The sequence below is a fragment of the Sciurus carolinensis genome, chromosome 6 (assembly GCF_902686445.1).
Source record: "Sciurus carolinensis chromosome 6, mSciCar1.2, whole genome shotgun sequence".
Classification (NCBI taxonomy): domain Eukaryota; kingdom Metazoa; phylum Chordata; class Mammalia; order Rodentia; family Sciuridae; genus Sciurus; species Sciurus carolinensis.
Genome location: NC_062218.1, coordinates 111666250 through 111689085, shown reverse-complemented (window position 1 = coordinate 111689085; position 22836 = coordinate 111666250). Strand labels below are relative to the sequence as shown.

The window sequence follows — 22836 nt, the reverse complement described above, 5'->3', positions numbered from 1 at the left end:
CTACTCTGGATGAATCCTGGACTAAGCCTATTGTGCACTCCGAAGAGGAGCTAAGCAGGACATATGGTAACTGTTTACTTTGTACATCTTTTCCCTTGTGGAATGTAGCCACAAGAGCAATACCTCACCCAGCCCTGAGAAGACGAAAACACTCCACACCAGAGATGATTTACTTCATCCAGCCCACAGAAGAGCCCAGCTGATTTGAGTGCAGACAGCTCTCCAATCACATCAGAACTTGGTTGTATGTTCTTGCAACAGATGACTTGAATTATTTGTATAGAAAGTGACACTGCAGTGGATGTAACACTCTAAACAAAAATACACCTTCTTTTTTCTTTAAGACTTTACTGGAGATTTGAGGAGGCCCTTATAGTGAAGAGGATCCTAATGTCCAAAAGAGGTTGTGCAAGCCAGAAAATGAGTTTGGAGTAACTGGAAAGATTTACCCTCAGAAAATTAACTAATAAAAGCTGAATTGAAAAGGTAACTTTTCTGTCCTCTAGACAGTTTCAATAGATATGCCTAGACTGAAAATAGAATTCTGACCCTGGGTCCAAAAGCACATGGGTTTAAGGTCATTCTACAATCCATTTCAAATCTGGTAGCAGATGTCTACAGGAAAGAGATTTGAATTTTATTTCAAACTTATAAACAACTTCTTTTTTAATATTTTAAAAATTAATATTTTTATAGCCCAACATAACTATAAAATCCTTGAGCATTGGGCTCATGCCAGTTTTTGTTCTACTGGGGCACAATTTTTTGGAACAGAATCTATAACTATTGCAGTAGCCAGCCTCTGAAATGGCCCCCAAAGAACCTTGCCTCCCATTATTCACATATTTAACAGTCCTTTCACTCATTTGTATGAGCAATAGAGTACTGATGTGACAAGATGTCATATCTGGAATTAGGTTATAAAAGACTGTAACTCCCATTAAGGTAGGTGTTTTTTTTCTCTCTCTCTCTCTCTCACTCAGCAATGAACCATGTTTAAACAGCCTTCCTCATAGACAGATTCACATGCCAGCCTACCAACAGCCAGTGCAGAACTGAGACCCAAAAATAGCCATGAGACTGAACTTAGAAGCAGACTTCTAACCCCAGTTGAGCCTTGACAGTATAGCCCAATCAATAGTTTGATAGTACTCTCATTAGAAACCCTGAACTGGAGCTACACAGTTAAGCTGCTTCTGACTGCCAAATAAATTGCTGTGTTTTTAGGGTAACTTTGTTACTCAGCAACAGACATAAATAGCTGATAAAGAGTCCAGTGGGATTGCTAATTTTTCTGCGTCTTTGGTCTAAATACTTCTGTCCAGTTAATCCTGGACCAAAACCATCTTTCTTGCCTCCTGGGGAAGACAGCATAGACTCTTCTAGTTTGGTGACTCCTAATGTCAGTGGAAATTGAGTCATTCTCATTGAATTTGCTTTAGGTTGATTCCCTATAGCCAGAGCTAACTAATATGCCCCTACTGCATGTCCATGTATTCATTCATTCAATAAATGCTTAATAACTACCACTACTCTAGGTACTGGGGCTACAGCAGTGAACAAAAGTAATAAAGCCCCTGGCCTCATGACAATGCATATTGTCTTAATAAACTATTTCCTGAAGCTGCAGCAGTGTCCTTTTGACCTCTTCTATCAGCTACCTGGACTTTGAATGTCCATCTAAGCTCTTGCTTATGGGGACACAGCACTCACTACCCTTTTCGTTGGAAACCTGAGAAACATTCTTACCATTTACAACAATGCTTAGCAATTTCTGGTAGTGGTTTGGCCTCTAATCAAGACAACTGCATAACTCCATGGTCTTAGTTTAAAAGCATGGGCACAGTCAATGGAGGGAGGAATTTGCACATCTTACTCTATCTTTCTATTGCTATAACAGAATGCCCAAGCCTGGGTAATTTACTGAAAGAAAAAAAAAAAGAAAGGTTTATTTAGGCTTATAGTTCTGGAAGCTGGGAAGCCCAAGCTCAGATGACTGTAGCTGGGTATTGTGCTTCTTCAACTATATAGGAAAGTGGAAGGGCAAGTAAGCACATGCAAAAGAGAGCAAGCATGAGGGCCAGACTTGTTTTATTATAATCCACTGTCATGACAACTACTCCTGTCCTATGAAAGTAAGAATTTACTCACAAAGAAAGGCAGTAATCATTCATGGGGGCCCCATCCCTATGATCCAAACGCTTCCTCCTAGACCCCACCTCCCAACACTTGGTCATTGAGGAAAGAAGTTTCCAACACATGAATTTTGGAGACATACTCAAATCACAGCACCATAATGATATCTTTCACAGTGTTTAACAGTGTTCCTCATACTATGAAGTTTTAATATATCACATTCTATTAGTTGAACAATACACCAGGTTGATATTTCCTGCTCAACATGGAACTGGATCATGAAAATTAGTAAGATTCAAACAATTCACTTAAGTATACATTGCCTAAAATACCTGTATTATTATATTTCTACTCCTCAAATGTTTCCCCACCCACCTTGGCTTATCTTAATTCTATCACAAACTTGAAATTATGGGGAAATCCATGTTTCTGAGATCACTGCAGTCAGAAAATGAATATGTTGACAAAACAAGGATCACAAAAGAGTATTTCCTGACTCTGCCCCAGTTAGCCTCAGTTTCTCTCAAGAAATATGAAGCTTCTCAAGAACTGCTCCCTCTCTATTCCACAAACTGATCTTAGTGACCACTGCCTGGCTTCTCTTCTCCCATCCTAGTTATAAGTTGATATTTCTCCCAGGGTGGACACCAAAAGCAGCAGCCACCATCAATGCCTACTAAAGACACAGTGGCTCTTGCTGAGAACATCGCACCCTGAACCAAGGCCAGCATCCACTGTAGCTGCTGGTCTCCATTCCTGGTCAGGTTATCGAAATAATTACATATTTGTACCAAGGATTAGTCTGGGTAATATGGATTAATTTGACAGGACAACCACCATTTCTCTAGTATTGACTCAACCTTATCTTTCCAGGAATAAAATTTTGTTCCAAAAACTCATGAATATAACATACACCTTATCTCCTCTGCAAATTTTTTTTTGCTTGGCTCAGGCTTATGCTAAAACTCTTTATTTAAGGATATTCCAGGAAAACTAGTTTGTGAGCCAGATTAACCAGTGTACTTCCAGAATAATAGCTATGTGTTAAAAGTCACCTGAATGACTGGAAAACCTTAAAAAAAAAAAAAGAGTACACAGACCAAAATTTTTTTATTGAACATTATCATAAAAACCAGTAGGAGTCCTTGTTACATAATTGTACATGCATACGATATAACAATATAATTTCTACAGTCCAAAATTTAATTCATTCATCCAGTCTATCTGAATTCCTGCCTTCAACATTTTCACTTCAGTTTTTAAATTTTCAATCAGAGTCTATTACCTTATTCATTCAAAAGATTACATTTTAGAAAGTCTTTGAATTACACTACAATGGTAGGTTCAATCCCATCAGGAGGAAGAAAGATGAAAAGTTTTGGTTCAGAGAAACGAAAAGTTTTAGTTGCTAGGAATGAAACCAGTTAGTTGATGTTACTTTCATCTTTGAATTTAAAACAACAAAGATGTTCCTTTTTTGTGACTCAGAGAATAAAGGGGACTTCATAGATTGCATTGTATAACAAAATTTGGTTTTTAAAAAGATAAATTTTGATTTAAATATGCTGAAAGATCAGATAAATTTATTAAAATAATTATTCAAAACATATCTCAAAGCTATTAAAAAGAAAACTGTGGGAACAGATTCAAAATGGAGGTGAACATGGTATTTCAATCTTACTTAATAAATAAATAAATATAAAAATTGAAGATGTATACTGGTCCTATAGTAACAAGTGAAGTAGAAGACCAATTCTGCATTTTATTTTCCAATAGTTTTTAAAAGGATCATCTACAATGTGTATGTCATATTAACCTGAAATTTGTCTTTTCCAAAACTAGTTCTTACAGGTTCAGAACATTTCCTGATTGGCAAACGTATATATTCATTTAGAAAATGAAATGATAAATATATCTGGAAATATAGAAAAATGGAAATTTTTAAAATCTTGAAAAATGTCAGAAATTTGCAAAGTTTTTACATTGTTTATTTCATCATAAGGGAAAAGATAATTTTGTTTTCTTCTTTATACCTTTCATCATTACATAATGTTTAATAACAAATAGATTTTGCATTGGAAGGACTTTATAAAAGAAGGAGGTGGAAGCAGGTACCTACCCAGGCCCTGTGTGCTCTTGTTGTTTTCCTTTGGTAGGACACTGCACTAATAATGACTTCGATCCATTTACTTAAGCACCACTTCTTCAGGTGATGGTACTGCAGATCCCTATATCTAGAATGGCACATACCTAGGGGCCAGGGATGACCATATGGACTGTTCTCTTGATCTTGTACACTAAGTACCACAACCAACCAATAGCTGGTGTCCTTTATCATTAGTGGAAAGTGACAGTCACCTTTAGAATATAGTGAGCAAAGTGTCACTTTAAGTCTGATTCCTTAAACAGAGAAGTTCAGAGTGCAAGAAAGACAATGGTGAGTGAAAAGCGATATACAAAGGCAGTGAATATCTCCTCCAGAACATGAAGTTTGGGGTAGGCTTTTCTGCGTCTAAAGATCTATATATTGTTTTTCAGAACACTTTCATTTTTATATTTATTGTACCTATGAGCCATGAGTTCACAATACAGCCTCATGGTTCGCTAGTCTGATTTCCCTGACTCCAAATAGAAAGGAAAAAATAGCCCCTTTGAATGCCTCTCAAAAGAGAAAGAAAAAAATCTGTAAGTGCAGGCATGTTCTACATAAATTTAAATAATGGGATATAAGAGCAGAGAAGGTATAGGATTATTTCAACACTGTTCAGACATTAAGGAAAGCCAATTTGCAATTAGGTGATTAATCCGAGAGCCAGTGGTAACAAGCAATGTATTCTTATTCCAAACATCTTTGCTACAAATTACTGTTAAAAGCTTCTCCTTTTTCTCTTTGTCTTTGACTGCATGGTGATGATTTAAGGTAATTGCACAGTAACTGCAGAATGCTGCATGTTATTTCATGCAAGCCATTTAGCAATTCTGCCAGGTAACCACACAGGAAATCCTTTTAATTATAAGACAGAAGAGCTTGCATTACCAGTTGCTTTCTCTCTGGTTAACCTCGACCTATTGGTTCATTTCTAAGCTTCCATTTGTCCCAGGTTTGCTTCACCAGCAGTACTGCCTCTCACCAAATTCTCCAGCAGCAGGGACGCTCTTGTCAGTCTCTCCAAGCGAGGTACAAAGGGTTTGGCTGCAATTGCTGCTTGGGTCCATGTGGTTCTGGTTAGCAATGCTGTAAGATTCTGCTCATCCTGGATCCTATGAAGAAAGTTAAAAGTGTAATTGTTGATGACTCAGTCCACAGTGAGGAATAAATTGAGCTTCCTTAGTTAATTTATGCAAATATATGCATGCATACATATATTTACTGTTAGTGATAAACAGTTACACCTTCTCAGCATTCTTTCTAGTTTTTCCTCATTAGAGTATGGTGACTTCTTTGGTCATTTATATTAAGAATCATATAGCCACTGTGATCCTTCTTGTGTCTTCTTCCTCATCCTGGTTTATATGTCATCTGCTGATTTTCCTTTGTTTTTATGTAGTTCCACTTCCTACCTTAGTATGTGTCAGAGCTATTATTTTCTTTAACAAGGTTGACAGGCTAATTTTCAATGCATATTCAGTATCTTTGAAGGTAATTGCTCAAAATCCAATTTCCAAATACACATAATGAATTGTATTTATGGCTCTACCAATTCTTAAAATTTTCCGTGGAATCTATACCGAAGCATAGAGAAGGACATGCTTCTTTCCCAAATCCTCTGAAAATTGCTTGCTTCTGTAATGACTCTCTCCTCTCTCTGGCGCCCTAGATTTTGATACTGTGAGAATGACTGAACTTCTAGGCTGAATGCTACTGTGAAGGAGAAACCAGATCCTGTTGTGCAGATATTGGATCACCTTATCCAGTGTTTTCCTTGCTACAGCTACCAGTGGCCTGATTCTTAACTCTCTCATGACCGCAGATCTGTAGACTACCACTGTTAGGTCTAAAAGAAATCATGATCTTTTGTGTTCCTGACCCTCAACCAAGGAAGTTTGGTAGTAAGGTCAGTAACAGAAAGTGTAAGTGGAATCTGTAGATCATATTAGGAAAATTTCATCTGATCTAAAATTGCATTCTGAAAGTTTATCAGGTTAAAATATTTCACTCTAGAGAGAAATATCAATGTGGCTTTTCTGTACTCCCAAAAGGGTCAATGCTTCCCCCTCAACCCAGAGTTTGAACCCAGAGTCTCATGCATGCCAAGCACACACTCTACCACTGAGCCACATCCCAGCCCTCCATAGCTTTTTAAAGTTTTTACAGTTTATTAATCCTCCTGAAAAATTCACACAATCACCTCAAAGTAAAGTCACTGCAGAATCTTTACTCCTTTGGCTTTTTGCCAGCCCCAACATTTGCCTTCACAGTTCCCCTGACTTTCTTCATCCTGTTCTTTTGTTCCTTTCACTCTTTCCTTGAGGTCTTTTTCTTTTCATACAAGCCATGTCTTTGGGTTCATTTTTCTTTGCATAATCCGAGGAATTATAAATCATGCCAAAGCCACTTGTCTTGCCGCCTCCAAAATGGGTTCTGAATTCAAACACAAAGATAACATCTGGTGTGGTTGTGGACATTTTGGCTACTTTTTCTCAAATTTATGTCTTAGATACTGTTGGTTTCCCAGAGTGAAGAACATCAACAACCATTTGTTTCCTCTGAAGTAGTTGGTTGGTCATGAACTTCCTGGTCCAGATAGTTACTGTGTCATTCATGATGGTGGCCAATCCCCAGAATAAAGTTCCACAGGTTTTTGATGGCATCAAAATACATGAAACATGAATGTAAATGGGATTAACTTTAAAATGTTCGTCATGTGGAAGAAAGAAAGATGCAAAATGCCAAAACCAAAAAATTTTTAAAGTCCATCAAGCAACTGACCTTGGATATGGGCGTAATGACAAGTATCTGATACCAAAAGCAATAAAGTATTTGTAAATATCTGCTCACTTGCTGAAGTTTGATGCTTATTCTTACCACAAACCAGGACAGTGCTATGATTTCTAAACACCCAAATGATTACAAACTATTCATTATAATAAGAATTCATGTCATAATGAGAGATATAATAATCTCAGGCATTTATCTTTTTTTTTCTTAAATCTAGTTTGTCTCATTAATTAAAGTTTTTGAATTATGGAGCCATAGTTGGTGGAAAGATTGGGAGTCACCACTCCAACCAGGCCATAAAACAACTCTTAAACTCTACAAACTTCACTCAATTCCATCTGAAAGGGTCCTCATTTATTCCTTCCTTTCCTTTAACTTGGACTGTTATAAGACTTCTAAAGAGGCTTCTATCCTTTTCCCTCTCTTTCCCTATATATATTGCTACTCAGTGGATTCACTGATTAATTCTGCTCCAAAATTTTCGTTACCTCTCTATTGACATCCTGAGCACAATTCCTTCCTGTGGCATTTAAGCCCTCTGAAAATAACTGCAACCTGCATCCTAAGCCTTAACTCCCATGACTGCTAAACAAAATGCTCGTGTCAGTCAAAATGTACTGCCTCCTACTAGTAATCATGGCAGTTAGACATAAGGTTCTGGACTCCATGGGTTTAAATCTCGACTTTGACGCTTAGTTCTGTAAATTTAATCAGGTTCTTTAGAGTCTTGGAAACTTAATCTCCTGTTGGCAAGATTGACATTAATTTAGAAAACTTATTTGTTGTTTAAAGTGCCCTTCAGTTTCTTGCCTCTCAAACTTGCTCCTTCTCTTTCCCTGGGCCGAACACTTCCTTTTCAATCTCTCTAGAGCAGCTGTTCTCCAAATGGTGTCTCTGAAAAAGCAGAATCAGAATTACCTGGAAATTTGTTAAAAATACAGACTTTGGGACCTCATCCCAGACCTACTGAATCAGAAATATTGAGTATGGGGACTAGCAATCTGTGCTTTAAGTCCTCGAGGTGCTAGGAGCAGTGGCACATGCCTGTATTCTCAGTGTCTCAAAAAGCTGAGGCAGGAGGATTGCAAGATCAAAGCCAGCCTCAGCAACTAAGCGAGTCCCTAAGCAACTTAGCAAGACTCTGTTTCGTGAAATAAAACACAAACGGATTGGGGATGTGATTCAATGGTTAAGCGTCCCTGAGTTTAATCTCTAATACAAACAAAACAAAACAAAACGAAACAGAAAACTTCCATGTAATTCTGATGCACATTAAACTTTGAGAATCAGCATCCATCTCAAGTGCCATGACCTAAAATTATTCCTTCTCCCTCCCAGGGCACCTGATCTCTTTCCCCACTGAAACCTTCCCATCATCGAATACCATCCTTAACATTTGTCTCTTCTGCTTTGCCTTAACTATGTGTGTATATTCACCTTATTTTCCCTCTTGTCCTTGCTGAATTGTTACTTCAAGAAGGAACTTTGCTTATTAATTTTCAAGTAGGAAGCTGGGCTTAACTAAATTCTTTCAGGTATTTGTTTGACTATATTTGAATGAAGAATCTAAAGAACAAGAAAGCAAAAATTTTCTTTTTAATATTTATTAAAAGCTTCCATTTAGAAAATTTAGTAGTGATATGGATTGACTGCTTCACATTCTTAATTGGAAGCAGAGTTCAAGAAAAGCAAAGGAGTCATCCTTAAAATCATCTCTTCATTCTTCAATCCTATCACTATAAGCCATTTTTAAAACATAATTTTCTGAATGCACAGTGACAGGCAGGGAATGTTATTATCAAGGGTTGAGACAAAATAAATATGTAAGGCCAATGGTTCTAGAAAAGGATTTTCTATTTTATCTGCCTGCAATAGGTATAAACAATGTTATTTCTGTTTCCCATTTTGGTTAAATAAGTTTGAACTTGGAAATGAATTGAAGTTTGGCCCATTAAGTTGTGAATACGGTAAAAAAAAAAAAAAAAAACACATTGGCATGGTGACCTGTTGACACATTCCTGTAATCCCAGTGACAGGGGGAGGCTGAGGCAGGAGGATTGAAAGTCCAAAGCCAATCTCAGCAACTTAGTGAGCCCTAAACAATTTATATTTTGAGACAGGATCTCACTAAATTGTTTAGGGCTCAATAAGTTGCTGAGACTGGCTTTTTAAAAAGTGCTGGGGATGTGGCTCAGTGGTTAAGCACCCCTGAGTTCAATCCCCAGTACCAAAAATAAAGAAAGAAAGAAAGAAAGAAAGAAAGAAAGAAAGAAAGAAAGAAAGAAAGAAAGAAAGAAAGAAAGAAAGAAAGAAAGAAAGAAAGAAAGAAAGAAAGAAAGAAAGAAAGAAAGAAAGAAAGAAAGGCGGGCTGAGGATGTAACTTGGTGGTAAAACGCTGCTGGGTTCAATCCCCAATATCAGCTTGCGCGCGCAGTCTTCATTCTTTCCGAGTTCATGGAGTTTACAAAATCAAAGAAAAGAATACTATTTTTAAAAATATCATTCACAAAAAAACACATTGCTTATTAGTACCAATAATAATCAATTTTTTTTAAAAAAGAAAAAGACAAGAGCACTATTTTCCTACCTAGACTTTTTAAAATCATGTGTGCAGAGTGCATATATGTTAATGAGATAATCAAGAACAAAAACCAGTTTTTGATTAATTGGATCCAGTAGTTGAGCACAAGCCTTTCTTTGGAGCAGTGTATAATTTAATGTAACTTTCCAGTGCTGAAGATGGAATTGGTTGTCACTGGATTTCTTTTGATCTAGTGGTTTGGCTGTACTGTTTACTTTACTTGGAGGCAACCTTAATTTCTCCACAACTTTAATAAATTGATGTGTAGCCTGAACTCATAATCAAAAGTGATGCTATCACACTGTTCTAACCTTATCTACAGAAGATGGCTGATTTTTTTTTTTTTTTCCTTTAGCAGTGATTTATGTGCTGCCATCCTCTCAGAGGAGGCATGGGCTTATGAAACCAAATGCAGTGAAAGTGATTTAAAGAATTAAATTTTTATATGTTTTCAAAATCCTAGCCTCTACCTATTTATTTTACTGAGAAAACCCAGTAGTTATGCTAATGGCATAAAAGGTGAAAAAGACATTTGCGCATCAGAATCCAAGGAATGCAACTTCTAAAAGATACTTTTTTTTTTTTCTTCAAAGCTCTCAGTTGTGAAGATTAATTCTGGAAGGATCTGGAAAAAATTATTAGAGACACCTAAAATGCTTTGGGAAAATTCTACTTGCAATGGCTGGTTATGGAACAAGATAACACCAAACAGTTCAGTGACACCCTGCACATGAGTCACAGGGTGAATCATAAACACACAAAATTCTGTTTACCTGCTGGTAAAGCCAAGCAAATGATTCTATAGCCTATACCTTCATGATTGGTAAACTTGGTTTAACAGAAGAAGAAGATGGTCTTGCAATAAAAAGGATAGCTTTTCTTTTGGAAAAGGACTCTAGAGAAAATGTAAGCATGATTGCAGAGATCTAAGTACAAAAAAATGCAGAAAATGAATATTTCGGCTTATATTCCTGAAATATTCTAAAAAGAAATATAAAAGCAAGCAGGGATGAACCTTGGAAACTTATGGTAAATTAAGTAAGAGAAGCCTGAGACAAAAGGACAGTTATTGTAGGTTTAATTCGTATGAATAGAAATATGCATAGAAAGTTATTCTTAATGGACATCAAGTTTCTGTTTGGGATGATGAAACAGTCCTGGAAATGGAGAGCACAACATTGTAAATGCACTTACTGCTATCTAATCATATACTTTCAAAAGAGTGAAAGCATAAGCTTTATGTTATGCACATGTTACTCGAATGAAAAAAAAAATCACATAATGAAAACAAATCCAGTAAATACAGAAGATCCTGTGACAGAAAGTGACTGATGCCAATATGTCACAAACCTGCAAAAGAGAAAATATAATAATTTTTAGAAGAATGCTATAACAAAAGGAGGAATAAACTAGATTCTTATCTGTAAGAATTGTACTATGTAACCGATAGAATTAAAAAAGAGAAAACAATAAAAGATCAAAAAGCAACAGGGGCTGGGGTTGCAGCTCACTGGTAGAGTGCTTTCCTCACATATGTAAGGCACTGGGTTCAATCCTCAGCACCACATGAAAATAAACACATAAAAAGATTTTGGGTCCATCTATAGCTACAAAATTAAAAAAAAAAAAAAAAAAAAACAATAGAACAGAAAGTCTATTCTATACCTGGCACTGAGTAATGATAATTTTGAGAAGGGAGGTCTCCATAAATAGAACTGATTATACTAATATCCTGTCTGTTTACAGTGCTTCAGTTAAAGTGTTCTGTTGACCAGCACCCTTACTTAAGAAAGAAGAAAAGCAAGCGAAGGGCAGTGCCACTGAGAAATGATGAAAAAGGAAGACTAAGTCTTCTCCAAAGTTCAGAGATACTGGATTGGATCACAAAGGCAAAGTTGCATTTACATCATGATAAAGACAAGAAGAAGAGATCTTTCTCTACAAGGTAATTCCCAACCCTTAAAATCCTGATATTCTATAATTCGCAGATCTTCAGAAACTTTTTTATTTTTTTGAGTCATATTCCCAGACCTTTTTATATTTTATTGGGGACAGGGTCTTGCTAAGTTGCTTAGGGTCTCCTTAAGTTGCTGAGGCTGGCTTTGAACTCACAATCCTTCATGACTCACCTCCCCAGCCACGGAGATTACAGGCATGTGCCACCATGCCTGACCTTCAGAAGCATTTTAAATACTCAGCATCTAGCACTAAGAAATGACCTGTGAGTGTACTCCAGGAACATAGCAGAGAATACAATTTTGTTAGGAAGTGACTATTTAAAAAATAAATAAATAAATAAATAAATAAAAAGCCTCTATGGCATTTATTAGAGCAGCATGTCTTCAAAGGTGGTCCCAGACCAGCAGCAACAGCATCTCCAGGGTATAAGTGAGAAATGCACACGCCTAGGCTTCACCCCTGGGCTCCACCCCTATCTACTCAATCAGAAACTCTGGGAAGCAGGCTGGTAATCCCAGATTTAGCAACTATCCAGGTGATCTGATACTAACTAAAATTTGAGAGTCACCAGTTAGGAAAGAATTATCAGGGAGGAAGTTAGTTAGGTCTGCAAGGTGTTAACCAGACCCCACCGGCCCTAGGGAAAGCTGTAGGCTGGTTGGTCTATTGCCAGAGGCAGCACTCTGGAAGGTAAAAACAGCTCTGAAGCCCACAGGGGAGAATAGTCTTCTCCTTTTCCAGGAGATTTTCTTTCTTTTTAAAAATAGTTTATTTGTAGACGGGCACAATACCTTTACTTTATTTATTTTTATGTGATGCTGTGGATCAAACCCAGTGCCTTACATGTGCTAGACAAGCACTCAAACACTGAACTACAACCCCAGCCCAGGAGGGGTTCTTATTTGACTTAGAGGAACTACTGTCTGTTGCTAATAAACTAGCGCTTTAAAGAAACCTGAGAGAGAACTCTGCTCTGGAAGCAGCATGGAGACTTCCTGCTTTGAGTGGCCACTTCCTGTTGCCTTCCTCTGTACTTTTTGGAAACATATCTGCAATTTATGATGTTGATTTCTTCAAATTTTTCAAAATTTATATTCGTATCTTCCCTCTGCCAAGAAAACTGTCCAACTCAAGCCTACCTGACAGCACTATGCAGGTGTTTCTGTAACAAAATAGCTCAGATGGAGATTAAATGTATTTTCTTTCTTTTCTTCTTTTTAAAATCTTTTTTTCTTTCTGTCATTAATTATCTGGGCACAGTATAAACTGGTAGTAAAACCTCTCTGTCCATATTTATGCTACAGGTATGAAACTTCCTTCACCTTGATATGCTATCAAATATTACTTTTTTTAGCCATGTACATATATTTCTTTTGTAACATCCTCAAGTTTAGTGAATACTGACATTTTTCCTTTGTGTCCAAAGCACTATCACTTTTATCTAATTATTGTCCTTAGGCCCCTACCCATTTCCAATCAAGCAGACTGCCAACATTCAGAAAACCCAAGGTCCAGCATCATTCTTCATTCAGGCCTACATCCCAAACCATCTTGTGTTACATATTACTCCTCAACTTCCTGAACTGTAGTTTTGTTACTTCTCTGAAGATTCACACCAGCTTGACATTTATGTTACATCTTTGTCACTAACCTTTTGTTATAATTTGCACTGGTTCCTTTAATTACATCTACTTCTGGAGGCTCTAGGTAACAACTGTGCAGGACCCAGGAAAAATCCCATGAAGGCAGTGTTTCTATAACTCTTCCCTAAGAGAGCTAAACAAATGAAACCATATTTTCAATTACAACACTTAAAAAGTGGTTAAATATGCCAGATGTGGTGTTGCATGCCTATAATTCAGCAACTTGGGAGGCTGAGTCAGGAGGATCAGAAGTTTGAGCTCGGCCTCAGCAACTTAGCCAGATTCTGTCTTAAAATTTAAAAAGATCTGTGTTGGGGCAGTGAGGAGAAGGAGCTGGAGATGTAATTCAGTGGTAAAGCAACCACTGGTTCAATTCCCAGTACCAAAAAATGAAAAACAAAACAAAACAACAAAAAGTAGATAAAATAGTGGGTTTTCTATATAGTTTAAGTAGTGCTTCCTCTCAAAGTAAAAACACACGTTTTCGTTCCAAGCTGCGAATGTCTAAACTCTGAATGTACCTTATCAGTCACCTATCCAAGAACCAGCAATTATTGAATTTATTCCTAATGGGGAAAAATGAGCAACATTCTAATTAGAACTTTTTTAAGGCTTGAAGAATTGTTAAGCCACTGAAATTTAGAGACGAGAAAAATGTAATTTCTAAAACTTCAAAATAAACTTTATTTTTAAATAAATCATAATAATATGCATTGACTCTTAAGAGTTTCAAGGAAATAAGATAGCCTGAATAAAGAGGATTAAGTAGTGAGCCAATGGAAAATTTAATACACTTAGGCTCTCCTTCCTATTTTATTTTCATTTAACCTTCTTGGAATCTATGTTTGTGGAAGAAATTGAGGTTTTATTTGCAACAGGATTATTTTTCTGTCCCTATTAGTGAGGGTAGGAACCAATACTTTAGCTCCATTTATCACTAAAAGGTATCAAAGCTTGTGAGTAGTTCTGTTCAAGGCAATAGTAAAAATAAACACCCCCCCAAAAAAAAAAAAAAAAAAAAAAAAAAACAATAGCTAGGCAGTGGCTCCATAGGCTAAGGCAGGATGATTGCCAGTTCAAAATCAGCCTCAGCAGCTTAGTGAGGCCCTAAGCAAGTTGGTGAAAACCTGTCTCTAAAATAAAATATTTAAAAGTGCTGGGAAAGTGGCCCTTGGTGTAAAATGAGCAAACAAACAAACAATAATGTTTGGGTAATGTTAGTAAAGGGAACAAGGCTGCAGCCATTTCTCCCCTGATTATGCCTGCCATACACACCATTTTACAATTTAGATTATTAACTTCCTCGTCAGTCATTGGTCTGATTAGCCCGCGGGCTTCCACTACTTAAGGGTAGTTCCCCTAACATTTGCTCTCTTTCTCTTTTGCCCCAGACCCTCTGTTCATCTGCTTATTAAAATCTCTGTATGAGTTCCTGCATTTGGAGTAGTTTTCTGGGTGCTTTCAGTTAGTCTAAATGCAGTAACCAAAAAGAACTAAATCATCATCACACAGCACAATCAAATTATTTTCATGTTCACACAAAAAGTAATACAATCCAGAAACTCTGAGTCGCTTTGATAGTGACTCAGGAATCCATGCTCCTTGCATATTGTAGCTACACTATTACTGAGGATTTAGCTAAAGAGGTTGAGAGAGAGAGAGGCAGATGCATAGGCTTTTAACTGTCATACCCAGAAATGCCACTTTCTCCTCAAATTTCATTTGTCAGAATGATTCATGTGACTTACCTAGCTGCAAGGTAGGCTGTGACATGTGGGAGAACACAAGAAAATCTGGTAAATTCTAAGAGCCTTTCCCACAAGTAATAATGATTTCTTGATCAATGTTCTCTATATCCCAAGCACTGCACTAACACGTTTCAAATTCTTAAAACAACCTTTCATGATATGTGTTATTTATGTCATTTTATAAACTAGTATGAAGCCGGGTGCAATGGCGCATGCCTGAAACCCCAATGACTTGGCAGACTGAGGTAGGAGGATCCCAAGTTCCAGGTCAGCCTCAACAACTTAGCAAGGCCCTAAGCAATTTAGGGAGGGCCTGTCCAAAATAAAAAAAACTAAAAGGGCTGGGTATACAGCTTAGTGGTGAGTGCCTCTGGGTTCAATCCCTAATGCACATACACACACAAAAATTATATACATATATATATAAAATCTCATGTTAATTTACATAATTATCTCCAATTCTCACAAAAAATCCTTAAAGATATATATGTAATCAGCTTCAATTTAAAATTGAAACTAATAAACATAATTATTCAAAAATCAAATACCAATAGTGGGAAAATCCAAGATGGCAGACAAGAGAGAGGCTTCATTCTTTTTTGGTCCATAACTCAAGCAGAGGAAATTCTGTTTCTCTGTGAGACAGTAGTGGCTGCCCATCGATCACCTCCTGTTTACCTTTGTCTACCAAGATCACCCGCCTTCTGTCAGCATATCACCTACTTTTTGAGTGCAGATTGCTCACTGACCACCACCTATTATCCACCATTTGCCTGTTTGCCTACCTTTTGCCCACCCATCACTTGCCTTTCACTTACCTATTGCCCACCGCCCGAGGCCACACACTGATCGTCCGCCATTAGCCTGCAGACCACCTGAAAACCACTAACGATCTTTAGCATATCACCTACCACCCACTGGTGCCTGAAAGTATGTTGTCACAGTACCCACAGGTGAGATACTGGAATCCTTCAGGGACACTAAAAGACTACAGGGCACAATCTATAGTGCCTCAACTCCATACCGCTAGATGAGAAGACACACAAACAACATGAAAAAACAAGGGAACAAAGTTCCTCAAACAAAGATGTTCCAACCATAGAATCCATAGACAACACAGGAGAAGGAATGTAAGAGAAGGAGTTAAGAAAATACATATTTGAATTGATCTTTGAAATAAAGGATGGTACTGGAGAGAAAATACAGAAAGCAAAAGATTACTTCAATAAAGAGGCAGAGATTATAAGAAGAAATCAAGCAAAAATCCTCAAAATGAAGGAAACAATACACCAAATTAAAAATTCAATGGAAAGTATCACCAACAGACTAGATCACTTGGAAGACAGAACCTCAGAAAATGAAGACAAAATATAGACTCTTCAAAATAAAGTTGAGTACACAGAGAGGATGGTAAGAAACCATGAACAGAAATTCCAAGAAATATGGGATAACATGAACAGACCAAATTTAAGATTTATCAGAATAGACAAAGGTGTGGAGATACAAACCAAAGGAATGCACAATCTTTTCAATGACAAAATATCAGAAAATTTCCCAAATCTAAAGAATGAAATGGAAAATCAACTACAAGTGGCTTCCAGGACCCCAAATGTACAAATTACAGCACACCCACACCAAGACACATTATAATCAGAATGACTAACATACAGAATAAGGATAGAATTTTAAAGACTGTGAAAGAAAAAAAAATCTAATTACATATAAGGGGAAAACAATTCGAACCTCAGCTGATTTCTCAACCCAGACCCTCAATGCCAGAAGGTTCAGGAATAATATATATCAAGCTCTGAAAGAAAATGGATGCTAACTGAGAATTTTATATCCAGCAAAATTAAGCTTCAGATTTGAAGATGAAATAAAAACCTTCCACGATAAACAAAAGTTAAAAGAATTCACAACTAGAAAGCCTGCACTACAGTCATGCTCAGCAAATATTCCATGAGAAGGAAATGAAAAAAAAATGGAAATCAGCAAAGGGAGGAATTACTCTAAAGAAAAGTTCAATCAAGGAGAAACTAAGTCAAGTTAAAAACCAAAAATAAGCCAAAATGACCAGAACAAATCATATCTCAATAATAACCCTGAGTGTTAATGGCCTAAACTCATCAATCAAAAGACATAGACTGGCAGATTAAATTTTAAAAAGGGACCCAACAATATACTGTCTTCAAGAGACTCACCTCCTAGGAAAAGACATCCACAGACTGAAGTTGAAAGGTTGGGAAAGAACATATCACTCACATGAACTGTGTAAACAAGCAGTGGTTTCCATTCTCATATCAGGCAAAGTGGACTTCAAACCAAAGTCAGAAGGGATAAAGAAGGACATTTCATACTGCTTAAGCGAATCATACACCAACGAGACATAATAATCGTAAATAAATGTGCCCCAAACAATGAAGCATCAATATACATCAAACAAACACTTCTCAATTTTGAGAATCAAATGGACCACAACAAAATAATACTGGATAACTTTAACACACCTCTCTCTCCACTGGATAGATCCTCCAAATAAAAACTAAACAAAGAAACTATAGATTTAAAATATACAATCAATGATTTAGACTTAACAGACATATATAGAGTATTTCATCCAGGATCCAGTGAATACACTTTCTTCTCAGCAGCACATGGATCCTTCTCTAAAATAGGCCATATGTTATGCCACAAAGTGACTCTCAGCAAATACAAACAAAATGGAAATACTACCCTGCATTCTATCAGACCATATTGGAATGAAACTAGAAATCAATGATAAAATTAAAAATAGAAGCTACTCCAACACCTGGTGACTAAATACCATGTTACTGAATGACAAATGGATAAAAGAAGAAATCAAGGAGGAAGTAAAAAAATACTTAGAGGTAAATGAGAAAACAGATACAACATATCAAAATCTCTGGGATGCTATGAAGGCAATGCTAAGAGGAAAGTTCATTGCATGGAGCTCATACATTAAAAGAAAAAAGGTCAACAAATAAATGACCTAACATTACATCTCAAAGCCCTAGAAAAATAAAAACAACACCAAAATCAGCAGAAGACAGGAAATAATTAAAATTAGAACTGAAATCAATAAAACAAAAGAAACAATTCAAAAATTTGACAAACCAAAAAGTTGGTTCTTTGAAAAAATAAATAAAATTGATAAACCTATAGCCACACTAATAGAGAGAGAGAGGAAACTCAAATTACTAAACTTTGTGATGAAAAAGGTAATATCATGATGGATACTATGGAAACGCAGAAGATAATTAGAAACTATTTGAAATTTTAAACTCAAATAAAATAGAAAAACTTGAAGACATCGACAAATTTCTAGAGACATATGATCTACCCAAACCGATACAGGAGGACATACACAATTTAAACACATCAATTTCAAGCAGTGAAATAGAAGATGCCATCAAAAGCCTACCAACAAAGAAAAGCCCAGGAACAAACGAATTCTCAGCCAAATTCCACAAGACCTTCAAAGAATTACCACCAGCACTCCTCAAATTATTTCATGAAATAGAAAGGGAGGAAACCCTTCCAAACTCATTCTATGAGACTAGTATCACCCTAATACTAAAACCAGACAAAGACACATCAAGGAAAGAAAACTTCAGACCAATATTCCTCATGCACATAGAGACAAAATTCTCAAAAAATTCTGGCAAATCACATAGAAAAATAAATTTAAAATATAGTGCACCATGATCAAGTGGGGTTCATCCCTGGAATGCAAGGTTGGTTCATCATACGGAAACCAATAAATGTAATACATCGTATCAATAGACTTAAAGACAAGAATTATATGCTTATTTCAATAGATGCAGAAAAAGCATTGACAAAATACACCACCTCTTCATTTTCAAAACACTAGAAAAACTGGGGATATTAGGAACATACCTCAACATTGTAAAAGCTATCTATGCTAAGTCCAGGGCCAACATCTTTCTAAATGGAGAAAAATTGAAAGCATTCCCCTAAAAATTGGAACAAGACAGGAATGCCCTCTTTCACCACTTCTATTCAACATCGTCCTTGAAACCCATGCCAGAGCAATTAAACAGATGAAATAAATTAAAGGGATACGAATAATAAAAGAACTCAAATCATCATTTGCCAATAACATGATTCTACATTTAGAAAATCCAAAAAAACTCCACCAGAAAACTTCTAGAACCAATAAATGAATTCAGCAAAGTAGAAGGATATACAATCAACATCCATAATTCAAATGGATTCCCATACATAAGTGATGAATCCAGAATTTAGGAAACCTACCCCATTCACAACAACCTAAAAAATAAATTAAAATACTTGGGAATCAAACTACCAAAAGAGGTGAAAGATCTCTACAATAAAAACTGCAGAACACTAAAGAAAGAAATTGAAGAAGATCTTAGAAGATGGAAAGATCTCCCATACTCTTGGATAGGCAGAATTAATATTGTCAAAATGGCCATACTACCAAAAGTGCTATACAGATTCAATGCAATTCCTATTAAAATCCCAATGACATTCTTCACAGAAATAGAAAAAGCAATCATGAAATTCATTTGGAAAAATAGGAGACCAGAATAGCCAAAGCAATCCTTAGCAAGAAGAGTGAAGAGGAGGCATCACACTACCAGACCTTAAAACTATATTACAGAGCAATAGTAACAAAAACAGCATGGTATTGGCACCAAAATATACATGTAGACCAATGGTACAAAATAGAAGACATAGAGACAAACCCATATAAATACAGTTATCTTATACTAGACAAAGATGCCAAAAACATACATTGGAGAAAAGATAGCCTCTTCAACAAATGGTGCTGGCAAAACTGGAAATTCATATGTAACAAAATGAAATTAAACTTTTATTTCTCACCCTGCACAAAAATCAACTCAAAGTGGATCAAGGACTTGGGTAGTAGGACAGAGACCCTGTGCCTAATAGAAGAAAAATTAGGCCCAAATCTTCATCATGTGGGCTTAGTACCTGACTTCCTTAACAAGACTCCTAAAGTGCAAGAAGCATAATTAATAATCAATAAATGGGATGGATTCAAACTAAAAAACTTCTTCTCAACAAAGTTAACAATCGATAATTTGAATACAGAGTCTACAGAATGGGAAAAAAATCTTCACCACACACACCTCAGATAGAGCACTGATCTCCAGAATATATAAAAGAATTCAAAAAACTTAACACCAAACAAACAACCCAATTAATAAATGGGCTAAGGAACTGAACAGATGTTGGGACTAACGACATATTAACTAACTCAGGCTGACTCCTTACTTCCTGGTGAGTGAGCAGGATCAGGGCCTCAAAGACATTTAGTTTCAAGGGTTGGTGACGATGAATGGGACCACCATCAGGGATTGGTTAACAACAGTTCCGCGAACATGATCAGCTCGTACTTGCCATATAGTCCAATGGGACTCTCGCCTGCGTGAACCCCCCTGCCTTGCTGACCTTTAAGCTGATTGGTTCCCGCCTAGCCCCCACCCTAGATAAAAGCTGTGCGATTTCCTCAATAAACGAGTTCCTGCTGTGATGGGTCTCCCTGACAAGTCTGATTGTCCTCCACCTGGGAGGGTTGGGAGCGGGTAGTCAGTCGGCCCTACCTATCCTGGTCTGACCTTGTTGGGGAGTGTCCCCTTCCTTGTCGCTGGTCGAGAAGAGCAAGGGGGCTTAAGACCCCGACAAACAGACACTTCCCAGAAGAAGAAATACTATCAATCAACAAATATATGAAAAAAATGTTCATCGTCTCTTGCAATTAGAGTAAGGCAAATCAAAGAGCTGCTCTAAGATTTCATGTTACTCCAGTCAGAATTGCAGTTATCAAGAATATAAGCAATAATAAGTGTTGGCAAGGATGTAGGGTAAAAGGTACACTCATACATTGTTGGTGTGACTGCAGATTGGTGCAACCACTTTGGAAAGCAGTATGGAGATTCCTTAGAAAACTTGGAATGGAACCACTATTTGACCCAGCTCTCCCACTCACTCCTCGGTTTATACTTAAAGGACTTAAAATCAGCATAATACAGCAGCCACATCAATGTTTACAGCAGCTCAATTCACAATAGCAAAAGTATGGAACCAACCTAGATGCCCTTCAACAGATGAATGAATAAAGAAATTGTGGTACTTATACATAATGGAATAATACTCAGCCTTAAAGAAGAATGAAATTATGGTATTTGCAGGTAAATGGATGTACATGGAGAAGTGAAATAATCTAATCCCAAAAAACCAAAGGCTGAATGTTTTCTCTGATAAGCAGAAGCTGATCCACAGTGTGGGGGCTGATAGGGAAGAATGAAGTAACTTTGGATTATACAGAGGGAAGAAAGGGAGGGTTGGGGTGGTTGGGGAATGGGAAGGACAGTAGATTGAGAGAGACATTATTACCCTATATATAGGTATAAAAATTTTTTTCAAAAAATATTTATTACTCAGAAAACAAGATAATAAAATAAATAAATAAATAATTTTTTTAAATTAAAAAAAATGCCACTATTGGAACTTGAATTCTAAGAAGGGCCTATCTTCTTGCTAGTCCTATGCTGTGTACCACATGCAGTGCTAGGTTTGAAAATACCATTAAGTCAAAGGAATGGAGAAGGGGAAAGAGAGAGTCTACTTCTATTTACTTGGCACCACCAAACACTGCCATCAGCACCAAGCTCTGGTGCCTTATGGAATGTTCACAACTGAACCAGTGATTAAATACACACACACACACACATACACATATTTCCAAGGACAAAAACATTATCAAAACAATAGTCTCTGCATCCTGATCATCATGTGAGCCATCGCCATCCACCACCTCTTCCACAATGCTGTTCTGACTCGTCTAGAGCCCTGAGGAATGGAGTTGACCATCTACAGACTGAGACCTCTAAACCAGGGTCTTCCTGTAGGAGTTGGATTGGAGGCTGTAGAAAAGACGATATCTGCCACCTTCGAGGGTGCCAGGAATTTGACCATTGGAATTGGGATCCACAATTTCCCAGAGGGACCGGCTGTCACCCTCCACTTGCAAAGGGGGGCTTCTCCACCTGGAAAACCTTGTTGACTGGCAGTTGAGCAGCTTGGTCGAACCCCTGGCTAGGGTCTTCAGTGCATTTGCAGTGGTGCTGACTGAGCCCCTCTTGCCCTGTGCTCTGGCCTTTACTGCAGATGCCATGGTCTGTGTGGTCATGGGCAACATCTTTAGGGAAGTTGCCATCCTAGCTCTTCATCCTGGAATTTGTGGTGATGATGTCACAGGACGTGGGCTCTGTGACGTGTTAGATCTGGAGGAAAGGTAACACCAGACTTCTGTGGGACCACGAGCCTCTCTCTTCACATTATACCATTGCTCCTTTTCCTCCTCTTTATCTCACTATCGGGATCAGCTCTGACTGCAGTAGAACTATCTTTACTTTGCTTTAGAATCTCAGAGTGTCATGGAACCAGGGGGTCTTGGCCACTGAATGGAATCTTTCTTTAGTGGGATTGTCAAGGACAATCAGGGAAAATTCTGCTTTCCTTCCTTCAGTCTCTTCCACTCCACTTAACAGCAGCTCCTCAAAGTCACCCACAGTCACCAGCACCCAGGAGAAGTCTCCTAAGCAATTTGGCCTCCGATCTCTGAGTCAATTGGATAGCACTCCTCCTGCTCCTTGGCTGTGGGTCCTCTACACATCTGGAACACCTGAACCAGAGCATTGTGAGCACAGCAACCTGCTCTGCCAGGCTGAGCTGGCCCAGAAAGGCGGCCCCCTTCTTCTACCTCCCCAGAAAGTCCCATCTGGGAGGGGAACACAG

General features: G+C 37.4%; 1 long non-coding RNA gene and 1 pseudogene across 1 annotated transcript in view; both read right to left on the bottom strand.

The window, feature by feature from the left end:
- Positions 1 to 3308: 3308 nt before the first annotated feature.
- The window catches only part of LOC124987539 (uncharacterized), a 101136-nt gene continuing 81608 nt past the window's right edge, over positions 3309 to 22836 (bottom strand). The window contains exon 3 of the long non-coding RNA XR_007109203.1: positions 3309 to 5397. This is a non-coding gene — a long non-coding RNA (uncharacterized LOC124987539). The remainder of the gene's footprint in view (positions 5398 to 22836) is intronic.
- On the bottom strand, positions 6512 to 6900 carry LOC124987534 (40S ribosomal protein S24-like; annotated as a pseudogene).